The sequence below is a fragment of the Lepisosteus platostomus genome, chromosome 5, assembly GCF_059453375.1.
Source record: "Lepisosteus platostomus isolate fLepPlt1 chromosome 5, fLepPlt1.hap1, whole genome shotgun sequence".
In the NCBI taxonomy this organism is placed as follows: Eukaryota; Metazoa; Chordata; class Actinopteri; order Semionotiformes; family Lepisosteidae; genus Lepisosteus; species Lepisosteus platostomus.
Window position 1 is genome coordinate 49,637,341 of NC_142615.1, and position 26,539 is coordinate 49,663,879.

The window sequence follows — 26,539 nt, forward strand, 5'->3', positions numbered from 1 at the left end:
GTGATGTCCCAAAGTTGTGCAGTGTGATTTTATTCTTCAAGAATTCTCACTGTGTGGGCCTTTACTGTGACATGAGATTTATTTTACATTATCTACATGGATTATGTATGAGTACATATGATTATGATTAAATATAGTGAAATATAAACATATCAAATGCAGATGAACATTACAGCAAGAAATCATGTTAAAATCTCATAGTAAACCAAGGTTTGAGTTTTACAACTTCAAGCACATAAATTTCATTACAAAAAAGAGCAGGGTGAAGACATTAAACACAAAACAGACACATTAAAATACAGAATCAGGTATTTAAATTGCCACCTGGGCAGAAATGTTACTGGGTGTTAACAGGTGAGAACAGTCCTGTGACATCATTCATTCTGACAATGGAGCAGCAGGAGGTGAAACTCTGGACAGAAACTGCAGACAATGGAGCAGCAGGAGGTGAGACTGCAGACAAGGTGAGAAAGAGAGTGAATGAGACAGGAGCAGGTAAAGGTTTATTCCATAGTGAAAAGAAAAGAGACACAATGTTTTGGCTTTGGTGCCTCCTTCATGTATGAGGGGCAGCTGATAAATCAAACAAAAGAACAAAAGACGGTAGTGGAGAGGAGACGAGCAGGAGAGAAAGAGCATCAGCACTCAGGTGGTGTGAAGTCAATGAGACAGCTGGAGAGCTGTTCTCACACTGACAATACCAGCTAACAGCTCTGACCTCTCAGTCACTCTGCTCCTCTGGACAACTGAGACAATGACAGTTTACAACTCCTCTGTCTGTCAGAATGCTGCTGGTTTGTCAGAGAGCTGCAAAATGTTAAATTTGGATAAAAAATGCTTCATTCAAATCAGTCTTTTAGGGACCTTTTTTTCTTATTCCATCAACATTGCAGTCTTTTTTTCTGAAAAAAAAATGAAACAAAGGATTACTATAAATTATAATAAAACCAACCTTTACTATGAATAGAGATATAAAACTATCTATTGTAATCAGAAATATAATTTGTCTAATTAATTAAATCCCATAAAGCCCATAAAACTAATGGATGCACAGAACATGTAGTATGGTGTACTTAGGTTATCAGAAGGCTTTTGACCTACTTTCCATTTCACATTTTCTGTTTAAAAAATATTTTCAATACCTGATCTCTTGGATGTCTTGGAGATATCCAACCAATTGGCAACAGGAATTGTCCACATTACCGTCTATTAGCAGACATTGTTTAGATACTGTATGAATCCATTACATTCAAAGTTTGATCTCTTTATTTCAATACACGTTTAAGTACTGTTATTTATTTCAATACAGGCGAAGGATCTGGAAATATATGAAAATACAACATATATATTTGTATGTGTACATATATGTGTATATTTTACGCACATATATTTGTAAACAATGCTACATTATTTTTCATTGTATATTCAACAAGATCCAACATACTGAAAGTCCTTCACGTGAAGTGCATAGCAACAATCACTATGAAGTGCGTCATGTGGCAGGATGTAGGAGTGATCGCCAGTTCCTGCTTCAGGTGTGAATTAAAACCCTTGCAATAATATAGACCCGTAGGGGCGTAGGAGTTTTAGTGTTTGTCATTTCAGTATCAGCACAGCAATCTCTCTGTATTTGTGATCAACTTTGGTTAAATATGGCAATTTTACTGTTCAATCTGGAAACTGAACTTCGCTCTTTCATGGAGGTTTTGCTCAAATCGATCGTGTATGAAGTTTCACATGTGTTCCGAAACAGGATGTCTGACTCTGAGGATGAGATTGAAAACAAACTCCGCAGCGTCTCCCAGACTCTGGCGAGACGGTCTGTGTTTAAAATCACACAGTGTATGGAAGAAAGTGTCGGGAGTGAAATGGCGCAGCTGAAGAAGGAAAACGAGAGCCTGAAGGTGAGATTGCAGCTGTGGGAGAAGGAGTCGGGAGCAGGAGGAGATCAGGGAGGGACAGATCGTGTTGGACACCCGCTTCCCTGTGAAGTCACTGCAGAAATAAAAGAAGAATTGAACACGAAACTGGAGCTGTCTGGTCAGTGTGGTGACTTGTATGTAGTCAGAGTGTCTGTGTTTAAAACCAGTATCTTTAACTTCCTCACTGGTGAGAATATAGTGGAGAGATACAGAGTGAAGTCGGAAAGTCTTGTGTGATGTAGCAACGGGATTCTTTACTGGAAACTGAACTGTTGGCCGGTTATAAAAATAACTCGTTCATATTCAGCATTTGTTTCTCTAAATCAGTGTGTAATCCGACGTTATTATGATATATATATATATCACGGTATATAATACTGTATTTGTATTATAATATAATTCTTTCACCGAATCAGTGTACAATCCGACGTCATTCGGGAAAATACAAATGTTGTATTTGTATTATAATTATTGTGTTATATCTTTAGATTTTATATTTATATAGATAGGTTTAAACATTCCAGTCCACCAGGGTCTGTCTGTACTAACTCCTTTGGACTATTATGTCAGTCACTTTGTCTGTATTGACCCTTCTCACTCTCAGTGTAGTTTTCATATACTGCAATGTCCAGTCAGTGTGTCTGTATTAACCCCCCCCCCCCCCCTCTCTCTCTCTCTCTCTCTCTCTCTCTCTCTCTCTCTCTCTCTCTCTCTCTCTCTCTCTCTCTCTCTCTCTCTCTCTCTCTCTCTCTCTGTGCAGTGTTCATGTACTGGAGTGTCCAGTCAGTGTGTCTGTATGAACCCCCCTCTCTCTCAGTGCAGTGTTCATGTACTGGAGTGTCCAGTCAGTGTGTCTGTATGAACCCCTCTCTCTCTCAGTGCAGTGTTCATGTACTGGAGTGTCCAGTCAGTGTGTCTGTACAAACCCCTCTCTCTCTCAGTACAGTACTGAACTGTTGTTTTCTAATTATGGTGCTGAAAACATCTTTATTTCAGAAACGGGGCTTAGAACACATAATTTAGACTGACTCCATATCATTCAATGACTCAGATAAAAAAAAATGATGAGCTACTGTATTTACATAATCATTACGGAAAAACGTTCGTATCTTACTTGTTTCGTTTTTTTTTTTAATTTTTGGAACATCTTCCTTATTTTTAACATTCTTGGCCAAACGTGTTTCCAGTGATTTAGGATTTACATACGCAAATAAAATCTGGAAATAACCGTGAAATTGTAAACAGGATAAAAATGGTCGATCAGTCGATGGCTGTATGCATTCTTATGTTTTCCAGCGGTCAGGGGTTTGAGGTGCAGGAGCAAGTGAATATTGGATTGTCTCTGGTGAGGTGCAGTGTATTGGGGTGTTTGAAGTTTGGGGATTCTTCTGTGTTGATTGATCTTGGAGGAGAAGGAGTGTTGTGGATTTGGAAGGAATTAAAAGTACAAACTCTGTTCCCTGGGTTTTTCTCATGGTGTTTTTGTGCTGAATGTCTGGCCAGTGTTGTCTGCTCTTACTGTTGAGTACCAGCACTGCAAGGTCCACTGTTCTCTTCCTGACCTCTTTGGATTAAGCACAAAGCAGAAGGTGTATGAGTCTTCTAGAGATACAGTCATTTCCTCTCAGTTGAATTCACTGCTCTACCCAGTACAGTGGTACAGTAGAGCCGGAGCCTATCCCAGCATGCAAGTGGCACAGTGTGGGATACACCATGGACGGGATACCAGTTTATCACAGAAAATTGGTGACACCAGCTGTTACGAATAGGGGGTTTTGAAATTAGAGGAACAACCTGAAATGGCCCAGAGGGTGAATCAACAATTAAACGAAATGACTATAACCCCTATATAACTGAGCAATAATAAGATTGAGAAGCACTTGTGTTCTTTGTGCTGACACAGAAAGAGGCAGAAGTAAGACACTGGGCTAACAAATATTTATTAACAGTGACAATACACACACTAATCTACACACACAATAAACATACAGCATGCAAGTTACCCAATCTATAAAGAAGGTGTTGCTAAGTATTCAGCTCTTAAATAACTCCTACAAAGACCTAAAGAAGAGATCAACTGCCTTGCTGCCTGTAAATGTTTGTAAATGTTACCTGCAGTTAAATCTCTCTTCAAAGCTTAACCCTGATGTTACCAGATTAATGGCAATTTATCTGCTTATTCTCAGAATCCACCCACTAATCAGGAGAAGGTGTTTCTAACCAATTCACCTCAATGTTATTTTACTAAATTTGATATTTGTGGGTTATTTTAGAATCTATGCTCTCTGCTTTCTAAAGAATCAGGTTCAGATCATTTGTGTGTTTGGGTCTTTGCTTTTGTTGGGGGTCTTGCCTTTTTATTGTCGTGTCCAGACTGGGTCCGACCTGTATCCTGCAGTTGCAAGGAGCAACATAAGCAATCTCACCATCTCACCCTGCCACTCAAACAGATCTGACTATCAGATGGCCAGTTTTTCAATGAGCATCTCAATCTAGATCTCAATCTGTTTAATCAAACTCCTTATTGCCCTTTCTGAAACCTCACTGTACCCGAACACTGTACCTAATTCTGCTGCCTCCTCCTACTGTGTAGCTTTTTTTCCCTCTGTAAAGAGCTTTGAAAAGCCCCTTTTAAAGGTGCTATATAGAATAAAGTTTTTTATTTATTATTATGATTCAATCCGCTGTTGTTAATAAGTGTCACTCACTCGTGTTAGCGTTATCTTCAGTAAAGTGTATTCAGAACAACCCTTTTCCCCTCTTATCATATCAAGTAATGAATTAGTGGAAAATCATCCCCGATCTCATTTTCTCCCACTGGTTATCTCTGTGCCTTTTTGCCTTTTTTCCCCTCTTTGGTTTTTTTTTTCTGAATCACCATCTTACCTCTTTCTGATCCACCTGGGAGCCTCTCTGTAATTAAACAGTTCTGTATCAGACTGTCTCCCTCTGAATTCACTTTCTAAACCATTCACTGCTTCTAGAGTTCAACCATAAACAGCACACTGGGGACTGTGCTTGGGCTTTGACCAATCAACATGCTGTTTTCACATTTAAACCTTGACGTGGTTATTAAGAATTTGCTGGTCGATGCTGATTGTTGCTGTCAATAGAGGTGTATGATACCAACAAATGTAATGCGTGCTTAGAAAAGTTGTTAATTCTGAGTGTTACTTTTCTGTGTACTTGTTTGCAGTGTTAATTTAGTTTCCAGTTTTTGATTTAGTCATAGTCTTAGTCAAGTCAAGTGTCTGTCATAGTCACCTTCTAGTCATCCATTTTTAATTTAGGAACAAGTAATAGGTTTATTTCATGCTGAACAAAAGAAGAAAGAAAACACAACATTTCGGCTGTGGAGCCTTCTTCAGGTGTGGGACTTAGAGCTTAGAGTGTAGACTTAGAGTGTCTGTATTAATCCTTCTCTCTGGTTGCAGTGTTAATGTGCTGTATTATCCAGTCGCAGTGCCTGTGTTAAGCCCTCTCTCAATGCAGTGTTAATGTGTCTGTATTCACCCTTCTCTGTCAGTGCAGACTTTATGTCCTGTAGTGTCCAGTCAGTGTCTGTATTAACCCCTCTCTCCGTGCAGTGGTAATATGATCTAAGTTTCAGTTTGTCCATGTCTGTATAAGCCCCCTGTCTCAGTCTAGTGTTAATGTACTGTAGTGTCCAGTCAATCAATGTGTCTGTATTCACCTCTCTCTCTCAGTACAGTGTTAATGTCCTGTAGTGTCCAGTCAGTGTCAGTATTAACCCCCCTCTCTCAGTGCAGTGTTAAAGTACTGTAGTGTCCAGGCAGTATGTATCTATTAACCCCTCTCTCTCTAAGAGCAATGTTAATGTGCTGTAGTGTCCAGTCAGTATGTATCTATTAACCCCTCTTTCTCAGTGCAGTGTTAATGTACTGTTATGTCCAGTCAGTGTGTCTGTATTAATCCCTCTCTCAGTGCAGTGTTAATGTGCTGTAGTGTCCAGTCAGTGTGTCTGTATTAACCCCTCTCTCTCTCTCAGTGCACTGTTAATGTAAATGTAATGTAATTGTGATATTATTACAGTAGACTTACTTTTTACATGGTAGTTATGTTTCTGACAGAGCTAAATCAGAACACGCCCTTATACCCACTTATTCCACTATGTTAAAACAACCCAAATTGATTGTGAGTGTACTAGTATACATGTGTGTAGTTTAAGGCTTTTAAGATCACATGGCCTCAGCTTTCACTACTGAAGAAAGAGACAAGATGTAAAAAGGGTTAATAACTTAAGTCAGTTCTGCCTGAAAATTAGACTTCTAAGCAACAGGGGTTTATGGCAGGAAAGGGGGTTAACTGATAAGGATTCCAGATGCGAGCAAGGAACCCCCTGGGGGCATAATCTTAAACTGACCATTTGGCCAGGACCTCTTAACTGGCCAAATACCATGACCCCCCCCCCCCCCTTACCATAACACCGATTGACGTCCGAAGCAGCAAGGAAGGACTATATAACCTAAAAGTTTGTACCGGCACATGGAACAATACTTCGGTTTTGTTGTTTCTTGCGGGAAACAAGACTTCGGCTTTATTGTTCCTTGCATGCAATAAACTAATCTGTTTTACTTCATCTCGGGATCCAGAACCTTATTCTTTCTGTTACAACACTACTATGCTGATGATACTCAAACATACATCCATACCAAACCTGACGCTGATGTGGCTGTCTCTATTCTATTAATTTGCATCCCCGATATAAAAACTTGGGTGACTCAAAATTTCCTTCCTTTAACTGTGACAAGACTGAAGTCATGCTTATTGGCACCACCCATCAACTTTGTACAACCAATGTGTAACCCTATCTGTAGATGGTCTTGTACTTGAGCTTCAGTCTAAATTGAAAAACTTGGGGATGATATTTGACGTTCGACCCACATGTGCAGCATGTTGTCAGAACATCTTTCATTCACCTCATAAATATTGCTCGACTATGCCCTGTGTTATCACTAACTTTGACTGAAAATTTTTGTCTTCTCCCAAATTGACTACTGTAACGCTCTACTCTCTGGGGTTTCTAAATCCACATTGAACAAACTGCAGTATGTCTAAAATTCAGCAGCCAGAATCCTGACCAGGTCTAGTACAAATGATCACATTACTCCTATCCCGGAGTCCTTGCACTGGCTTCCTGTCAAGTTTCATATCGGCTTAAAAATCCTCCTGCTCACCTATAAGACTCTCCATGTCTTGTCTTGGCTTGGCTTGACACCTCCATGCTGGTCTGATATTGTCACCCTACTCCCTACCTTGCAATCTTCGCTCTTCTAATTCTGTTCTCCTATCTGTCCCCCAAGGCTGTCTACATTGTATGGGTGACAGGGCCTTCTAATTTTATGCCCCAAGCTCTGGAACTCTCTCCCCAAGGATATCAGAGAGTCACCTTCTCTAAACTCCAAATCCAGACTCAAAAACATTTTCTTCAGAAGAGCCTTTATTTAACTGTTCTGTACCCCTCTGTTCCTACTTTACTTAGTACCACTGTCTACTGTCTCCTCTAACTGTGTATTCTCGTCATGCTAAGTTTGTGTATTTTTTGTTGTTGGCATTCTGTAAAATGCTTTGAGAAGCCACCTCTAAAGGTATAAAACTATAAAATAAAGTTTATTCTTATAAAGGTCTTGTCTTGTGTTTACAGATTCAGAGGCCAGTGCTCTTATTGAAGCTGGGGAAAGGGCTCCTCTTGAACTGCAGCACAGTGTGGAGATGCACAGGCTGATGCAGGAAACAGAGGTCACTGCCGCAGAAGGGAAAGAGGCACTGGACTCTGTGCCCATGATGAAGACAGAGCCTGAGAGTGAGACACCTGGGCTCTTAGTATGTGATGATTTTACAGAGAATATTAATAATCTGGACACAATCAATATTACACAAGGCTGTAATGAACTGGGCTGCATCTCTATACAAGAGCACAGTGAAAAACTGGATGTTTTAAATCTTACAGAGCAGGACATGGAGCCCAAGTTGATTGACCCTGCAGAGCAGCAGACTGATGTACCTGGTGAAGAGAACAGTACTGAGTCACAGCACACTGAGAAGAGTCAGTACAGGGAGGAGCAACAGCAGCTCCTACAGGGCTTGATAATAATTAGGCCTTGTTCTGTTCAAGTGGAGAGACTGTCATTGCAGAGTCTCAAACAATCATATGATCCCTTAGTATCTGATGACTTTACACACAGGTTTAATAATCTGGTTACTGAGAAAATCGTTGAAAGTTTTAATGAACTGGAGAGTATGTCTGTTCTTGGGCAAAGAGAGGATCAACTGAATGAACTGGACGGTTTTAGCCTCAGAGAGCTGGAGAAGGAGCCCCAGATGATTCACAGTGCTGTGCAGCACACTGAGGGACATAATGATGAAAACAAATCTCAGTTTCATCACACAGAGCAAGGCCATTCCATGGAGCATTTGCAGAATAAGAGACCCCAGCACGATCAGGGGATGAAGAAGAATCACTCAAGGCCTTGCTCAGATGGAGTGGACAAACTGCCATTATGGCACAGGGAGAAGCAGCGTTTCTGTCAGTCTAGCATTTCAAAACCCTATCAGCACCTTCACACAGGAGAGAGACCGTTCAGCTGTAGTCAGTGTGGGAAGAGTTTTAGTCAGTCAAGCCACTTAAAAACCCACCAGCGCATTCACACAGGAGAGAGACCTTTCAGCTGTAGTCAGTGTGGGAAGAGTTTTAGTCACTCGCACCTCTTAAAACGACATCAGCACATTCACACAGGAGAGAGACCATTCAGCTGCAGTGAGTGTGGGAAGAGTTTTAGTCAGTCAAGTAACTTAATTACCCACCAGCGCATTCACACAGGAGAGAGACCATTCAGCTGCAGTCAGTGTGGGAAGAGTTTTAGTAAGTCAAGTCACTTAAAAACCCACCAGCGCATTCACACAGGAGAGAGACCGTTCAGCTGCAATCAGTGTGGGAAGAGTTTTAGTAAGTCAAGTCACTTAAAAACCCACCAGCGCATTCACACAGGAGAGAGACCGTTCAGCTGCAATCAGTGTGGGAAGAGTTTTAGTCAGTCAAGTAGCTTAAAAACCCACCAGCGCATTCACACAGGAGAGAGACCGTTCAGCTGCAATCAGTGTGGGAAGAGTTTTAGTCTGAAAAGCCACTTACAGTCACACCAGCGCATTCACACAGGAGAGAGACCTTTCAGCTGTAGTCAATGTGGGAAGAGTTTTAGTCACTCAAGTAGCTTAATAGTCCACCAGCGCATTCACACAGGACAGAGACCGTTGTAGCTTGAGTTTGCTGCTCCTTTGCCAGTCTCTCTCTCCCTCGTCTCAAGTGGTGCTGGACACAGAGAGGCCATTCCATTTGGTTCACATTTAAGGTGTTTTTCTAGCTGATAGAGTGTTCTGATAAGGAACAATTCCCAAAGCTGAGACACATCAACCACCCTAATTAATGGTCATCTCTGGTGCCTCACTGTCTGGGAGATTCCAAGGGAGAGTCTCATCCCAAGTGGTTTACACCCAAGGATGAGTGCATGGTTACTCATCCTCACACTGGGCACCAATAAATGTAGGCATCCTCTCACGAGGCACCAATAAATGTAGGGGTTTGTGCATTTACTGGGCCAATTGTTAATTGTTGCAGTAAGTCACAAAATGATTCTCGAATGCCCATGGAGCTTTCAACCAATGAGCGACCATAGTACCTCCAGGTAAAACTCCAGCTCCTCCTGGACATCCTCAGACTCAGCTCAGACAGTCACGTAAACGCCAATGTGTCCGAGTGTCAGGACTTTTCCTTGTTCTAAGAGTCAAGAACGGAGGTTGCCCGCCCATAACCAAAGGATCCACCCGAGGTTAGCCCAGCAGCAAGCCTCGTGAACCCACCGCGAACGCTCACCTGATCAACGAGTGAACTACGGTCGGAGCTGTGGACAGCTGAATATCAGTATTCAGGACTAGCGCTACATCAGGAACGAACCGGTCTTCTTCCTGTCTAAAGAGTGCGACTTGCTCGGATCTGTAGTCACTTTTCTGTGTGCAATCTCTCCTTTGTTTCAGCCAACACTAACTAGCCGGTCTTCAGAGAGCATCAGCAGCGCACAGCAGCAGAAATCTCTCTTCTTCTTCTTCTCTCAAGTCGAACCAGCACTGCCTGGCACCGGCCGAGCCAGAGAGGGCCAGAGAGCACCGATTGGACGCAGCAACAGCCTGCTACTGCTTCTTTGCGTCTGCGGGAGATCTGAACCCCCACAGAGCAGACGAGTATTCAACATTCTGCATTACAGCTCGAGAATTCAATTGTTACCTCAACCTGAGTTGATATCAATTTAATTCCTATGAGTCATGTACTTGCTTTTGAGTATCTAATGTACAAGTTGTAACAAAGTTCATTTACAAAACGGTCTAAATGAATGATATATGGAATGTATGTCCATCTTGGTTTGTAACTCTTTGTGATTGAATACATACCTTTTGTATTCTGCTAACCCTCACTATAAGATCTATGCACATTTTATGTAATAATAAATGTACTCTCGTGTATTAGTATCCATGTGTATGTGCGTTGCTGAGTTATCCTGCTGGGTCGGTCTTCTAATAACCATCAAAGAATCATTTTGTGACTTACTGCTACAATTAATAATTGTCCTGGTAAATGCACAAGACACCTACATTTATTGGTGCCTCGTGAGAGGATGCCTTTTAAGTTCCTCCAGTCAGGACAGTAGGCTCTACTGTACACAGAGAGGGGTGGGGGTGTGGATTAAGCCGATACCCTGGCTTCTCTCCAGACACAGCTGTGTGAGCTCCTCCAGTAAGGACAGGAACCTCTTCTGTACACAGAGAGGGGTGGGAGGGGGAAACAAGCCGATACCCTGGCTTCTCTCCAGGCACAGCTGGGTGAGCTCCTCAAGTCAGGACAGGAGGCTCTGCTGTACACAGAGGGGGGTGGTAGGAGGGAACAAGCTGATACCCTGGCTTCTTTCCAGACGCAGCTGGATGGGCTCCTCTATTCAGGACAGGAGGCTCTACTGTACACAGAGAAGTACCGGGGTGTGGATCAAGCTGGTACTTTGGCATCTCTTCAGACACAGCTGGATGAGGTCCTCCAGTCAGGACAGGAGGTTCTACTGTAAACAGAGAGGGGCGGGAGAAGGGAACAAGCTGATACCTGTTTGTCCTTATCCAGTGCAGGACAAGCCAACACAAGGGAGCACATTTGTGAACATCCAGCCACGCATTGATTTCGAAAGAAGCTCCTTTCCAAAGAATTGCAAATGAACGATCCCGCTCAGGGGACACGGAACCCCCGCCAAACAGCTTCAAGTAGCGTGTCAGGTGCCATTGCTTTAGCTTATGGCCACACCACCCTGAACATGTCTGATCTTAGAAGCTAAGCAGGGTCAGGTCTGATTAGTACTTGGATGGGAGACCACCTGGGAATACCAGGTGCTGTAAGCTCTTGCTCTCTCAGCCAGCAGAGGTCGCCATTGGTGCCGTAGGCTTTGGGAGGAAACCCTGAAGTATGGACATTTAACACTTACAAGAAAAGTGATCTATAGCCTCATTTTTGAGATGTTTTGTGTGTGACTCATACATATAAAAAAAAAGTTTGTAAAACGAATATCGAAGCTGCCTCTAAATCTGCAAATGAAGATCAGTCAATAAACCACTTGTTTATGTATAACTATACATATATTCACTTATTACTGATTTCATTAATTGAGCACGGATGCAATAGAGGTACAGCCATTCACTGTTTGACATGTCTGTACTGGTACAGAACCTAGCAATCAGAAAACGGGTGAAACTGTCTTTAGAATTAGCATACAGTACCGAGGCCCCCCATGACCAAATAAAGGCTAATCTCGATAATCATCCTAAATAATGCAAACTACAGCAAAAAGACTCACTTTGAAAAGGGAATGAATGTCCGGAAGGAGTAGTGTAACCAGCTTGAATTGCTTCTCTGGACCTATAAGTAAAAGAAACAGAGAACTAGTAGCGTCATCGATTCCTTTCAAACTGGGACCCTTTAGCAAGCACATGATTCGTGGTGTCGTAAATCTTCTGTATCTGATGTTGGACCAAGCACATCAGGGGAGAGTGCGAACGCAGTCCCCCACAACCACAAGCATCTTGAGATACTGTCCTATGCCCTCTATTTCCCACAGATTTTCTGCTTTCGTGCAAACACGTCAGGAGGAAGTTTGTCAGGAGAGATGCCGTATATAACGAAAGCAGCGGTCAGGGAAAATTGGGGCGAGAGAACTTGCAACCAGTGTTCAAACTGGGCCCAGAAGGTCTTAGCAAAAAAGCAGGACCACAGGAGATGGGTCACAGTCTCCTCCTCACCGCAGCCCACCCAAACGCAGCGAGGGCTGGGGGTGAGGCCCTACGGTACAAGAAAGTTCGCACCGGTAAGCACTGGTGGATGACATTTCAGGCTACGTCTCTGTGAATGTTGCACAGAAACTTAGAGAAGTGTTTCCACACCTTCCTTGTTTGGGCTGATGTTAAAATGCTCACATGGGTCTGCCTATTCTTCTGGGGTGCAATGAAATCTTCCAGTTTTTGGACGCTGACATCTCGGAGGGGAATATGGCCAATTGGGTGAGATCTTACAAAACTTTTAACTGTCCCATAAATTGCAGGGCATGTGTCAGAGAGTGTGACATCCAGCTTGGGTCTGACACCCCACACTCTGAACACCTCCCTACCTACCCAGAGCCTGGCAAAATAAGTCCAGGTACTCTCCAGGCGCTGTTGCAAAGCCTCTCAGCACAGAGGCCAGGAAAATGCACAGCAGCTTCATAGCAATATCTGGGACTGACTTCCCCCCTGAGAGTAGCGGCCTGTACATTATTTCTCTTCTGAGTCTTTCCTGCTTCCCACCCCATAGAAATTGAAACATCAATCTCCTCAGCACCGCCGCAACACGGTGTGGGATTGGGAAGGTAGAAGCCAGAAAATTCAAGACAGGCAAGAGCTCGGCTTTGATGACCAGCACCTTCCCTGTCATGGTGAGGTCTCGGTCCTTCCATTGCATCAGTTTTTTGTTTAAGATTGGCAATTTGTTCTGCCAATTTACTGTTCCCATCTCTTCTCCAAAATACACCTTAATTCTGTTCTCTTGCAGGCTGAGATCATGTCCTTCTTTTGGCTCCCTCCAGTTCTGATAAAAAATCTCACTCTTAGATTTGTTAATTTTTGCAGAGGAAGCCAAAGAGAAACGATCACAGCACTGCAGAGCTCTGCTAATTGAGGCATTGTCAGAGAGGATCAGGGTGACGTCATCCATGTATAGAGATGTGTTTACCTCTCCTCCCCCACTTCCAGGCACTGGTATCCCATTAATGGCCTGATCCTGGCGCAAGGCACAGGCTAAGGGCTCCATAGCCAAAACGAATAACAAGGGGGATAATGGGCAGCCCTGCCTCACCCCTGAACAGACTTCAAAGGGGCGTGATCTATTGCCATTAACCATTACTCTGCTGTTGCTACCTGTGTACAGCAGGTTAATCCACTTTCTCATGATGGGGCCAAACTTCATGTGCTCAAGTACCGATATTAAGTACTGCCGGTTTAGGCGGTCAAAGGCCTTTTCTAGGTCTACACCTAAAATGCACAGAGGGAGGGAGCGATCCTCTGAGTACAGACAGACATCCCTCAACAAGACCAGGTTGTCGCTCATCAGGCGTCCTGCTATCCCACAAGTCTGTTCTTTCCCTACCAGTGAGGCCACTACATTTTGTAGGCGCAGGAAAAGGGCTTTGGACAGGATCTTAGTGTCCACGCCTAACAGGCTGAGGGGTCTCCAGTTCTTTATGTCATTCTTTGCTCCTTTCTTAAACAAGAGAGAGATAGTGCCTTCTCTTAAGGAGTCAGGCAGCAATTCTGTCTTATAGCTTTCCTCGAATAGGAGCAGTAGCGGATCCTGAAGCAGATCCCAAAAGGTGCAATAAAATTCTTTAGGGAGCCCGTCAGCACCCGGAGTTTTTCCCTTCTGTAAGCTCTCCATAGCCTGTCTCAGCTCTTCTACTGTCAAAACCCTCTCAAGTACTTCCCTATCTTCTTCACTCAAAACGTTTTCTAGCTTTGAGGTAAAAAAATGAATTTCTTCATCCTTTACCTCTGTAGTGCTGTACAGTCTTGAGTAGAAGGCCTCGGTGCAGGAGAGGATAGCACTCGGCTCTGTTCTCTCTCGTCCCTCCTCATCAACTACACTTTCCATGACAGACTTGGAGCCTACCACTTTCCTGAAAAAGAAGCGAGTACACTTCTCATTTTCTTCCAAGAACTGCACTCTGCTTCTTAACAGCACTCCTCGACTACTTTCTTCGGCTATGCTCCGGATGTCCTTTTTTAAAAGGGTGATATCCTCAAGCACATCGAAGCCACTGTGCAGCATCGTGTAGAGACGCTGCAGCTGCCTGTTTCCTGGCTAGCACTCCTCTCCGTCTGGCAGCAGGCTTCCTTCCCTCAGCCATGAAAAAGGCCCTTGTCTTCACCTTCACCTCCTCCCACCACTCTCCTACTGACCCATACAGAAACTGCAAGGACAGCCACTTTGATGGTTTCTCCTTGTAGCGGGATACTACCCCCTCGTTCTCTAGCAGCTTTGTGTTGAGTTTCCAGAGGCCTGGGCCAAAGACAGTCCCGCCCTGGAGTTCCACTCTACACCCTAAAGCCTGATGATCTGAGAAGAAGACAGGCTGAAGAGTGACCCCAACAACTTTCACTCTCTCCGAGACAAAGCAATAGTCAATTCTGGAACTGATATTCCTCCCTGACCATGTATATCCTGCTGTTGTGGGATATATAGATCTATATGTGTCAGAGAGTTTAAAGTCTAGAACTAAGTTTTGCAGGGCCAGTGAGCTGGAATCCAATTTTATCGGAAAGCTAGACTGCCTATCTGTGTGCTCTAAGATACAATTAAAATCCCCTCCCACTATCACGTCTGTGCTACATAACAATAGGGGAGAGAGTGCCTTGAGTAGCTCCACCCTTCCTCCCACGTCAGTAGGACAATACACATTGATTAGATGCAGGTTAATGGTCCCCCATTCAACATCCACACACAGCAACCTGCCATCTATGACCCTCTGAATACTTTTCAATTTGAATGCCCATCCTTTGAAAAGAATGGCCATGCCAGAGGCTCTGTTGTTATTGTCCCCTGTCCAAACAGAAGGCCCTTTATCCCACCTATCTTCAAAGCTTTTGAACCTCTCTTGATAGGCTAATGCACACTCCTGCAACATGAACACATCCCCCTCTCTCTGCTGGAGGTAATCAAAGACAGACTGGCATTTAACTCTGTCATTGATACCTCTGGTGTTAAGAAAAATTATGTTTAGAGCCATATTACATAAGAAGGTGGAACCAGTCTTTACAAAACACATTTCTCTTCTGTCTCACCTGTTACCTTCTCTTTTTCTTTTTCTTCTTACCAATTTCCTGCCAGCCATCCTCTGAATGAGCCTTCATCAGGGCGGCAGCAGTAAAAGCGTTCACGGAGTCCATTTCAAGGAAGGGGGTAGAGGGAGGGGTGGAGGAGTTCCAGCTGTCCCCATCGCCATGCTCTCCTTCCTCCTCGCTCGGGGAGAAAACAGAGTCATTTTTCCTTTTCCTCAAGTCCAGCTCCTGGGAGCACTGAGGGGAAAGGGGTGCAGCCGATGCACCAGTCTCCTCTTCCCCCTCACCCACCAGCTGTTGCAGATCCTCCGTGATGGACTGGATGGAGGAGAGGAGGGCATCTGTAGCACTTGCAGAGTCTGAGAATAGCAGCTCTGCTGAATCCTGGGTATCCTCGCTGGACCCGCTCCACCGGGGGGCCCCACACTGGCCCTCGTTCTGAGGAGCAGGAGTGGGGGAGGGGTCCTCGCTGTTCTCGGGGGTTTTCAAACCCTCGTTCTTGTCTGGTGCAGTCTGCGGTTGTAGGGGCGTAGTGCTTTTCTCTTCCACCGGCCCTGGAGCCACAGCAGGACTGATCCTGGCTGGAGGCTGAAAGCCTTTGTCCAACAAGGGTTCTTTGTTTGACTTGTTGTTTGCTTTGGCTTTTCGGGCCGGTTTGGCTGAAACAAGCACTGCCTCATCCTTTCTCATTTTGAGTTTATTGGCGTAGGCGTGAGGGCAGTTCTTAAAAACGTGTCCTTCCGAGCCACATAAATTGCACTTTGGCAGCATTGAACTGTCAGAGGCTAAATGTCCCTGTTTGCCACAGGTCTTGCAGCATTTCACAGTGCAGGACCATGCCAGGAGTCCCACAGCACCACAGCGCCGACACACCTTTGGTTGTCCCACATAAAAAACATAGCCATTGCAGGCGCCCAGCCGGATTGTAGAGGGCAGGTGCCTTAAGCCTCCATTTACATTGTCCGGTAGCAAGCGAACCTCGAATTTCCTTGCTCCTGTTTTTATACCGTCAACATCTCTAACCTCAGTTCCATGGTGGACGGTGCAGTACTGGTTAAGCCAGGTGTGAATGTCCTCCGTCTTTGCCAGTTCCGAGAACATAATAACATGCACCGTTTTCCTCTCTCTCTGTGTCAGAGGCTGCAAGTTGATCTTCTCAAGGGCAGGAACTTTCCCTCTTTTTACCTCAAACACATCCACACATTGTTCAAACAGAGAATAGGTAGCAAAAACAATCTCAAATGCTTTCTGACCTGGGAGAGCGAAGATGAAATCCAAGTGCCGAGGTTCCTTCTGCAACACTTTTCTGCTGAACTGCATACGGTCCATGAAGAGGTCATCCAAAAGCTCAAAACGCACAGCATTCTTGCGGGATCCAAAGGTTGCCATTTCGAAAACTGAAAAACAAACACTGCTTCCACAAAACAAGAAAACAATCCAACTACTCCACCTACAGGCTGATCAAGGTACCACCCCTGCCAGGTAAGTATGAGCTGTACAAGCCCCTGCAAGCGGCCCGCACCCACAGCACAAAGCGCGCAGCCTACGCCTGCTCCTCCCCCCGCACACCACCGCCTCCTGCTGGGCCCACTCTTTCGCACACTCACACGCCACACTAACACTCAAAAGGGTGGGCAAAATGAGAAAACGAGCGCGCCGTTTCCTACACATCTGCAGACCTCCTTGAATGTCTGGCGCTGGGCATGCCCCGCTCTCCTCCACCTTATCTTATCACGTGTGACCACCGACAATGGCCACAATGCCGGGGAATGGCACCTGTAAAGTGTTAATTGGGGCACAGGAACAGCCCGTCTCGTCTCGGGGGCCGGCTTCAAAGACAATACAGCAAACACAGCGGGGCGGGGGAATTCAGGTACATTCAGCTCCGGCGGGAATGAGTCATTTGTTGGTCTTTTCAAGTGCTGGGAGCCGAGTAATCCTTCGCTTGTATCGTTTCTCCCCGGTGACTAGATCACTAGATCTGACTGGGACCAGTAGGGAGCGCTCACCCTGCGGTCTGTGTGGCTTTCTTATGCCCCAGCATCCTGATGGCGACACTCTGCTGCACAAACAGGCGCCGTCCTTCGGGGGAGGCATAAAACCGAGGTTCTGACCCTCCTTGGCCATTAAGAAATCCGAGGGCGTCTCTCAAAAAGAGACTCCGGGGGTGTCTCTCTGGTGTTAGTGTTCCCCTTTACCAATCAGTCGGGGTCTCCTCCTAATCCCCGTCTCATATGTAACAATCAATGACGAGGCCCCCCTGTCCCGCGATATTGTATTTGTCTCCTGGCCGCTGGCTGGCGCCGTGAGATTTAGTACTCGCGCAAGAGACCGGGGGCAGAGCGCGAACGCGGTTCCCCGCCCCCCACAAAGTGTGCGCTCCAGGTTCCCTCTCGGGGCTCTGCAACACAGCGGAAAGGCAGCGAGAAGGAGCCTCTTGCTCTGACGCCGCAAGGCCACAAGAGGGCGGAGGCGCCGCGCGCCCGGCCGATGTGTTGGACTGGTGCGCTTTATGTGCTGAAATAAACATGCGACAGCCCAGAAATGTTTTCAGAGTGCTGTGCACTGGAGGTTTTTGTCTTGTGAAGACTTGCCTTGTGCTCCTCCGTGCAGTTTGTTTGTTCTCCTCCAGTACGGGACAAGCCAACACAAGGGAGCACATTCGCCAACATCCAGGTACGCAATGCGATTTGGAAAGAGGCTCCTTTCCAAAGAGTTGCACACGAACGATCCTTCAGTCCCGCTCGGGGGGCACAGAGCCCCAGCCACACACAGCTTCAAGTAGCGAGTTAGGCGCCAAGGCTTTTGCTTGCGGCCACACCACCCTGAATGTGCCCAATCTCTTCTGATCTTGGAAGCTAAGCAGGGTTGGGCCTGAATAGTACTTGGATGGGAGACTTCCTGGGAATACCAGGTGCTGCAAGCTTTTGCTCTCTCGGCCAGCAGGGGTCGCCGTTGGTGCCGTAGGATTTGGGAAGAAAACCTGGAGGATGGAAAGGTGATCTATAGCCTCATCTCTAGAGATGTTTTGTTGCTATGGCATGTGTGTGATCCAAATAAAAAAAAAACCCGTTTGTAAAACGAATATCGAAGCTGCCTCTAAATCTGCAAATGAAGAAGAGTCGATAAACCACTTGTTTATCGTATAACTATACATATATTCATTTATTACTGATTTCATTCATTGAGCACAGATACAATAGAGGTACAGCAATTCACTGTTTGACATGTCTGCACTGGTACAGAACCTAGCAATCAGAAAAGGGGTGAAACTGTCTTTAGAATTAGCATACAGTACCGAGGCCCCCATGACCAAATAAATTGGCCTTAATAATGCAGACTACAGCAAAACGACTGACTTTGAAAAGGGAATGAATGTCCGGAAGGAGTAGTGTAACCAGCTTGAAATGCTTCTCCGGACCTCTAACTAAAAGAAACTGGGAACCAGCAGTGGCTTTCGAACTGGGATCCTATCGCAGCACGTGGTGTCATAACTCTTCCGTATCCGATATTGGACCAAGCACATCAGGGGAGAGCGCGAACGCAGTCCCCCACTACCAGAAATTATGCAGTCGAGATTCCCACATTTGGGGAATTCGCAGGGGTCAGCACAGCCGGAGTGCAATGGCCGAGCCTCGCCCTGGGTGAATCGATTTTTTAAGAACTTTATTTTCTTTTCACAAAAAAATACAGGACATCACAAATTAGAAAGCTTTACATTAATATACATACTTAAAACAGTATATATGATCACATCTCATTACATTTTGACACGGTACCAGTTACATAGCAACAATTTCTTTTTTTCTGGTGTAAATCACATTCTTTACTTAAACATGATAATGTTTTTCACAGTTTCTTGAGATATTGACCTATGCTCTCTATTTCCCACAGATTTTCTGCTTCCTCCCTCCTTTCTCTCCACAGATCTCTGAGGTAATAGTTCTCTTGGGTGATGAACAGGGCCAGGCTACCTGCTGCCTTGACTGGGACCTCGATGCCTTTGAACAGCCCCATGTTCCTCACTCTCCACAGGGCGTCTTTCCCACTGTTCACCACGGCCCAGATCCTGTCAAACAAGTCAGGAGGAAGTTTGACAGGAGAGATGCCGTTGTAGCGGCAATGCTTGTTAATAAGACAGAATTAAGCGGTGGTATGCTGTCCTAAATGAGGCCCCATCTCACCTTCCATCTCTGTGGTGCAGCCACAGAGAAAGTATTCATGCAGGCTGATTTAAGATGTTTTCTTTTGATAAGGGACAGCTCCCAGATGGGGATGCACTTAGCTAAGCCTGGCTATCATGATCAATGGTCATCCATTGGCGCCTATCTGTCTAGGGAGTGCCAAATGGACATCTGGACTGCATTCCAAAGTGTTAAGAGTAAGTGACTCATATCTCACGCAGGGCGTGGTAATACCACGTGGGTCTCCAATGCCCGCCAAACTCTCAACCAATCAGCACACACCTGTGTCTTGGTCAAAAAGTGAGCGCAAGCTCAGATCGGGGCTCTCCTTGGCCATTGTCGCACATCCTCAGAGACAATCATGTGACAACTGCTGTTGTCTGCAAAGGGACTTGAACTTTGTTATAAGCGCAAGACCGAGGATCCCGTACGTACTCAGAATTCAGAAAGCTTTTAAGCGCAGGAGGCGCCCTATCCCCGCTCCCTCGCTCATTCCCCTGTTCACACGTGCAGTGCGGCTTGTCCGTCTGTTTATTTGTCAGCTTTGGCGAGACACGGGTGCTTGTGTATTAGCGTGAGCGTCTTTTATTCTGATCAGGAACAGTTTTACAAGTCCGCAAAGGATCGAGGAAAGGTTTATCGCCAGCTGAAAAGAGACACAGCGCTTCGGCTGTGGAGACTTGTTCGGCTGGTGTTCGGAGAGTCGCGTTTTTCAGAATTGTATTGAGATCGTTTTCCACAGAGCTCAGATGTCAAAGCACAGCAGCAGCTCTCCACAGCGATCCTCTATAGCGCCCTTTCTCCCGCAGCTCCGTCCTCATTGGAAGGAAGCAAGAGTGAAAGGCTGAAGTGAAATAGAGCGGGGACGAAGGCAGTGAAGAGAGAGAACGTGGGAAGAAGAGAAAAACGCAAGGGAAAAAAAGCAGCGTCGTAAAAGAGGTGACGGAGCTGTCCTCTCAATAAGAAGGGTGCCAGCGAGCCTTGTTCTCGCTTATGGCCACACCCCCTTGAGCACGCCTGATCTCGTCTGATCTCGGAAGCTAAACAGGGATGGGCCTGGTTAGTACTTGGATGGGAGACCGCCTGGGAATACCAGGTGCTGTAAGCTTTTAAGCGCAGGAGGCGCCCTATCCCCGCTCGCTCGCTCATTCCCCTGTTCACACGTGCAGTGCGGCTTGTCCGTCTGTTTATTTGTCAGCTTTGGCGAGACACGGGTGCTTGTGTATTAGCGTGAGCGTTTTTTATTCTGATCAGGAACAGTTTTACAAGTCCGCAAAGGATCGAGGAAAGGTTTATCGCCAGCTGAAAAGAGACACAGCGGTTCGGCTGTGGAGACTTGTTCGGCTGGCGTTCGGAGAGTCACGTTTTTCAGAATTGTATTGAGATCGTTTTCCACAGAGCTCAGATGTCAAAGCACAGCAGCAGCTCTCCACAGCGATCCTCTATAGCGCCCTTTCTCCCGCAGCTCCGTCCTCATTGGAAGGAAGCAAGAGTGAAAGGCTGAAGTGAAATAGAGCGGGGACGAAGGCAGTGAAGAGAGAGAACGTGGGAAGAAGAGAAAAACGCAAGGGAAAAAAAGCAGCGTCGTAAAAGAGGTGACGGAGCTGTCCTCTCAATAAGAAGGGTGCCAGCGAGCCTTGCTCTTGCTTACGGCCACACCCCCTTGAGCACGCCTGATCTCGTCTGATCTCGGAAGCTAAACAGGGATGGGCCTGGTTAGTACTTGGGTGGGAGACCGCCTGGGAATACCAGGTGCTGTAACCTTTTAAGCGCAGGAGGCGCCCTATCCCCGCTCGCTCGCTCATTCCCCTGTTCACACGTGCAGTGCGGCTTGTCCGTCTGTTTATTTGTCAGCTTTGGCGAGACACGGGTGCTTGTGTATTAGCGTGAGTGTTTTTAATTCTGATCAGGAACAGTTTTACAAGTCCGCAAAGGATCGAGGAAAGGTTTATCGCCAGCTGAAAAGAGACACAGCGCTTCGGCTGTGGAGACTTGTTCGGCTGGCGTTCGGAGAGTCGCGTTTTTCAGAATTGTATTGAGATCGTTTTCCACAGAGCTCAGATGTCAAAGCACAGCAGCAGCTCTCCACAGCGATCCTCTATAGCGCCCTTTCTCCCGCAGCTCCGTCCTCATTGGAAGGAAGCAAAAGTGAAAGGCTGAAGTGAAATAGAGCGGGGACGAAGGCAGTGAAGAGAGAGAACGTGGGAAGAAGAGAAAAACGCAAGGGAAAAAAAGCAGCGTCATAAAAGAGGTGACGGAGCTGTCCTCTCAATAAGAAGGGTGCCAGCGAGCCTTGCTCTTGCTTACGGCCACACCCCCTTGAGCACGCCTGATCTCGTCTGATCTCGGAAGCTAAACAGGGATGGGCCTGGTTAGTACTTGGGTGGGAGACCGCCTGGGAATACCAGGTGCTGTAACCTTTTAAGCGCAGGAGGCGCCCTATCCCCGCTCGCTCGCTCATTCCCCTGTTCACACGTGCAGTGCGGCTTGTCCGTCTGTTTATTTGTCAGCTTTGGCGAGACACGGGTGCTTGTGTATTAGCGTGAGTGTTTTTAATTCTGATCAGGAACAGTTTTACAAGTCCGCAAAGGATCGAGGAAAGGTTTATCGCCAGCTGAAAAGAGACACAGCGCTTCGGCTGTGGAGACTTGTTCGGCTGGCGTTCGGAGAGTCGCGTTTTTCAGAATTGTATTGAGATCGTTTTCCACAGAGCTCAGATGTCAAAGCACAGCAGCAGCTCTCCACAGCGATCCTCTATAGCGCCCTTTCTCCCGCAGCTCCGTCCTCATTGGAAGGAAGCAAAAGTGAAAGGCTGAAGTGAAATAGAGCGGGGACGAAGGCAGTGAAGAGAGAGAACGTGGGAAGAAGAGAAAAACGCAAGGGAAAAAAAGCAGCGTCATAAAAGAGGTGACGGAGCTGTCCTCTCAATAAGAAGGGTGCCAGCGAGCCTTGCTCTCGCTTACGGCCACACCCCCTTGAGCACACCTGATCTCATCTGATCTCGGAAGCTAAACAGGGATGGGCCTGGTTAGTACTTGGATGGGAGACCGCCTGGGAATACCAGGTGCTGTAAGCTTTTAAGAGCAGGAGGCGCCCTATCCCCGCTCGTTCGCTCATTCCCCTGTTCACACGTGCAGTGCGGCTTGTCCGTCTGTTTATTTGTCAGCTTTGGCGAGACACGGGTGCTTGTGTATTAGCGTGAGCGTTTTTTATTCTGATCAGGAACAGTTTTACAAGTCCGCAAAGGATCGAGGAAAGGTTTATCGCCAGCTGAAAAGAGACACAGCGCTTCGGCTGTGGAGACTTGTTCGGCTGGCGTTCGGAGAGTCGCGTTTTTCAGAATTGTATTGAGATCGTTTTCCACAGAGCTCAGATGTCAAAGCATAGCAGCAGCTCTCCACAGCGATCCTCTATAGCGCCCTTTCTCCCGCAGCTCCGTCCTCATTGGAAGGAAGCAAGAGTGAAAGGCTGAAGTGAAATAGAGCGAGGACGAAGGCAGTGAAGAGAGAGAACGTGGGAAGAAGAGAAAAACGCAAGGGAAAAAAAGCAGCGTCGTAAAAGAGGTGACGGAGCTGTCCTCTCAATAAGAAGGGTGCCAGCGAGCCTTGCTCTCGCTTACGGCCACACCCCCTTGAGCACGCCTGACCTCGTCTGATCTCGGAAGCTAAACAGGGATGGGCCTGGTTAGTACTTGGATGGGAGACCGCCTGGGAATACCAGGTGCTGTAAGCTTTTAAGCGCAGGAGGCGCCCTATCCCCGCTCGCTCGCTCATTCCCCTGTTCACACGTGCAGTGCGGCTTGTCCGTCTGTTTATTTGTCAGCTTTGGCGAGACACGGGTGCTTGTGTATTAGCGTGAGCGTCTTTTATTCTGATCAGGAACAGTTTTACAAGTCCGCAAAGGATCGAGGAAAGGTTTATCGCCAGCTGAAAAGAGACACAGCGCTTCGGCTGTGGAGACTTGTTCGGCTGGTGTTCGGAGAGTCGCGTTTTTCAGAATTGTATTGAGATCGTTTTCCACAGAGCTCAGATGTCAAAGCACAGCAGCAGCTCTCCACAGCGATCCTCTATAGCGCCCTTTCTCCCGCTGCTCCGTCCTCATTGGAAGGAAGCAAGAGTGAAAGGCTGAAGTGAAATAGAGCGGGGACGAAGGCAGTGAAGAGAGAGAACGTGGGAAGAAGAGAAAAACGCAAGGGAAAAAAAGCAGCGTCGTAAAAGAGGTGACGGAGCTGTCCTCTCAATAAGAAGGGTGCCAGCGAGCCTTGCTCTCGCTTACGGCCACACCCCCTTGAGCACGCCTGATCTCGTCTGATCTCGGAAGCTAAACAGGGATGGGCCTGGTTAGTACTTGGATGGGAGACCGCCTGGGAATACCAGGTGCTGTAAGCTTTTAAGCGCAGGAGACGCCCTATCCCCGCTCGCTCGCTCATTCCCCTGTTCACACGTGCAGTGCGGCTTGTCCGTCTGTTTATTTGTCAGCTTTGGCGAGACACGGGTGCTTGTGTATTAGCGTGAGCGTTTTTTATTCTGATCAGGAACAGTTTTACAAGTCCGCAAAGGATCGAGGAAAGGTTTATCGCCAGCTGAAAAGAGACACAGCGCTTCGGCTGTGGAGACTTTATTAATAAGGCCCCTCAGTAGTTGAGATCTCTGTTATACCCATCTAGAAACATGCAATCAGCATGTTATTGCTGAAGCAATAGTCACAACATTATTCCACACCTGGGTGAGATGCGGGTTATGATGACAGTCATGCTTTCTACACCTTATACTGAGCTCAGAAATGGACCAAGCGGACATCTCACGAGCAGATCCCTCCGCGTATAAGAAAGGCAACTTGTCTCAGCAAAAATACCACGGATTCACATCCAAAATATGATAAAAAGGCAAAAACCCCACACTTGGAATGCAAACGTACCCTAAAAAGGAAACACGGTTTTAAAACGAACTTGATTTTCCCCTGGAGAAACCTTTTTATGGACACACATCGCATCTATTACACATGTAGAACTAAATATAAAGATAAAACTTAATATAAGAAGTCATGACATATCACACATGACGAAGTCTGGTCCAGAATAAACAGTTTACACTGACCCACCTTTATTTACCCTGGTCACTCACTTCTATTAACTGTTTAACTGGGTAACAAATTAATATTTGTTTCAATTTGGGATCTACACCTGGGAGCCCTGAAATGTTGGCCAGAGGGGAGAAGCTGATATTCAGACGTGAGAATATATTAAAAAAAAGGATCTGATGTTGTTTTTCACCTGTCTAATCAAAGCTTGTTCAAAAATTATCTGATTATAGGACATACGAGTTTATAATCATACTCATTCCACTTTTTAACCCCGTATATATGCACAATATGAAACGTATATACACTAAATCTCACGTGTGACTCCCATAATATACATTTCTTTACGAAAATTAGGAACACTTACTACAATTATCAACCCCCCCATGACGAGGCAATATTTCATACCTTTGTTTCTTTGTGGGTTCAAAGTTCTGTCCTGTCGTTTCACACGTAATGTTTTGGTAGTTATCTCAATGTTCCTTTGCAATTATCTCCAAGATCATCATCAACTTTTTGTAAAACGCTATGCACAACTGATATTTAAAGAAAGTCCTGTACCAAAACGTCTTCGTAGGGAAAGACAACTTTTTTTTCCTTACGTTAGTCGCTACACGGTTACTCAAAAAATCCATTCACCGCCTTTAAAAAAAAGTTTCGTTTTTTATTGTGGTTCACTGACATTTCTGTCACAATTCTGAGGGACCCCAAATAAAATTCACTTGCCGGTATAAAGACGCCGGCGAGGATAAGACAGGTATCGAGCCACCTGCGTATCTAGCGGACGTTTAAAATAAAAAAATGGCGTGTAATGTTGCGAAGGGCTACTGTTTTTTTTATAGTTTGTCGATTGTAAGGGACGTGGGCCGCGACAGAAATACTGGACGGGGTGGGAAAAGCTTGATTGATGGTTTGTTGTACCGCAACGGTCACAATTGACTCACCAGCAAAGATGGCGCCGAGGCCACATCGACTCCCTCCCGCCCTGCCTCGCACCGAAGCTCGAGCTGCGGAGCGCGACGCCAAACCGCCGGTCCACGGGCGCGGGCGCCGGACATAGACGTCATAAACCCTTCCGAGGCGCAGGAATTATAGATCACGGTAGTTTCTTCTGGACCCGGGTTAGGGACAGTGTGCCCTCCGTGAGAGTCTTCTGAGGAAGCCAGTGTCTCATGGGTGTCCAGGCTTGGTACCATCTGTCCATCACAGGACACACAGACACACACACTCACTCACACACCCTGGACAGGACACCAGTCCATCACAGGACATACACACACCCTAGATAGGACACCAGTCCCTCACAGGACACACACACACAACCTGGATAGGACACCAGTCCCTCACAGGACACTCAGACACACACACTCACACAACCTGGACAGGAACCAGTCCATCACATGACAAACACACACACACTCACACACCCTGGACAGGACAGCACTCCATCACAGGACACACACACACCAGGGCCAGTTTTCCCAGAAGCCAATTAGCCCAAAAGCCTGTCTTTGGACCTGAAGAACACAGGGAGAACATGCAGACTCCACACAGACAGTCCCCACCCCCCCGGTCCAGACCCGAGCCCGGAGCCCCCCCGCGCTGAACCCCTCCGTACAGACGTCCGCGCACAGCTCCGTTGTTCCCGATTCCCGAGGTGATCTGTTAAAAGAAGCAGGTGTGTTGCCTCCAGGTGACATTTCCTACTGGAGTCAGGACAGGAGGCTCTTCTGTACACAGAAGGGGGTGGGGGTGGGGAACAAGCCGCCCAGCCCTGTGGTTGAAGCCGATACCCCGGCTTCTCTCCAGACACAGCTGGGTGAGCTCCTCCAGTCAGTACAGGGGGCTCTACTGTACACAGAGGGTGGCGGGGGTGTGGAACAACTCCTTTGTTCGGGGCCTTGGGGCATTCTTGTTGTGAAAGGCGCTATATAAAAACTG

The 26,539-nt window shown here is 46.3% G+C and overlaps 5 non-coding genes and 4 pseudogenes across 5 annotated transcripts; 8 read left to right on the top strand and 1 right to left on the bottom strand.

The window, feature by feature from the left end:
- Nucleotides 1–11,266: 11,266 nt before the first annotated feature.
- On the top strand, nucleotides 11,267–11,375 carry LOC148668436 (5S ribosomal RNA; annotated as a pseudogene).
- A 6,767-nt stretch (nucleotides 11,376–18,142) lies between these two features.
- Nucleotides 18,143–18,261, top strand: LOC148668437 (5S ribosomal RNA). Its single transcript, XR_015938782.1, has one exon. It is a non-coding gene; the product is annotated as a 5S ribosomal RNA (ribosomal RNA).
- A 600-nt stretch (nucleotides 18,262–18,861) lies between these two features.
- On the bottom strand, nucleotides 18,862–19,026 carry LOC148668438 (U1 spliceosomal RNA). Its single transcript, XR_015937204.1, has one exon. It is a non-coding gene; the product is annotated as a U1 spliceosomal RNA (small nuclear RNA).
- A 1,482-nt stretch (nucleotides 19,027–20,508) lies between these two features.
- Nucleotides 20,509–20,627, top strand: LOC148668439 (5S ribosomal RNA). The gene has a single exon (XR_015938241.1). It is a non-coding gene; the product is annotated as a 5S ribosomal RNA (ribosomal RNA).
- A 537-nt stretch (nucleotides 20,628–21,164) lies between these two features.
- LOC148668440 (5S ribosomal RNA) lies at nucleotides 21,165–21,283 on the top strand (annotated as a pseudogene).
- A 537-nt stretch (nucleotides 21,284–21,820) lies between these two features.
- On the top strand, nucleotides 21,821–21,939 carry LOC148668441 (5S ribosomal RNA; annotated as a pseudogene).
- A 537-nt stretch (nucleotides 21,940–22,476) lies between these two features.
- On the top strand, nucleotides 22,477–22,595 carry LOC148668442 (5S ribosomal RNA). The gene has a single exon (XR_015938701.1). It is a non-coding gene; the product is annotated as a 5S ribosomal RNA (ribosomal RNA).
- A 537-nt stretch (nucleotides 22,596–23,132) lies between these two features.
- Nucleotides 23,133–23,251, top strand: LOC148668443 (5S ribosomal RNA; annotated as a pseudogene).
- Nucleotides 23,252–23,788: 537 nt separating this feature from the next.
- Nucleotides 23,789–23,907, top strand: LOC148668444 (5S ribosomal RNA). Its single transcript, XR_015937563.1, has one exon. It is a non-coding gene; the product is annotated as a 5S ribosomal RNA (ribosomal RNA).
- The last annotated feature ends 2,632 nt before the right edge of the window (nucleotides 23,908–26,539 follow it).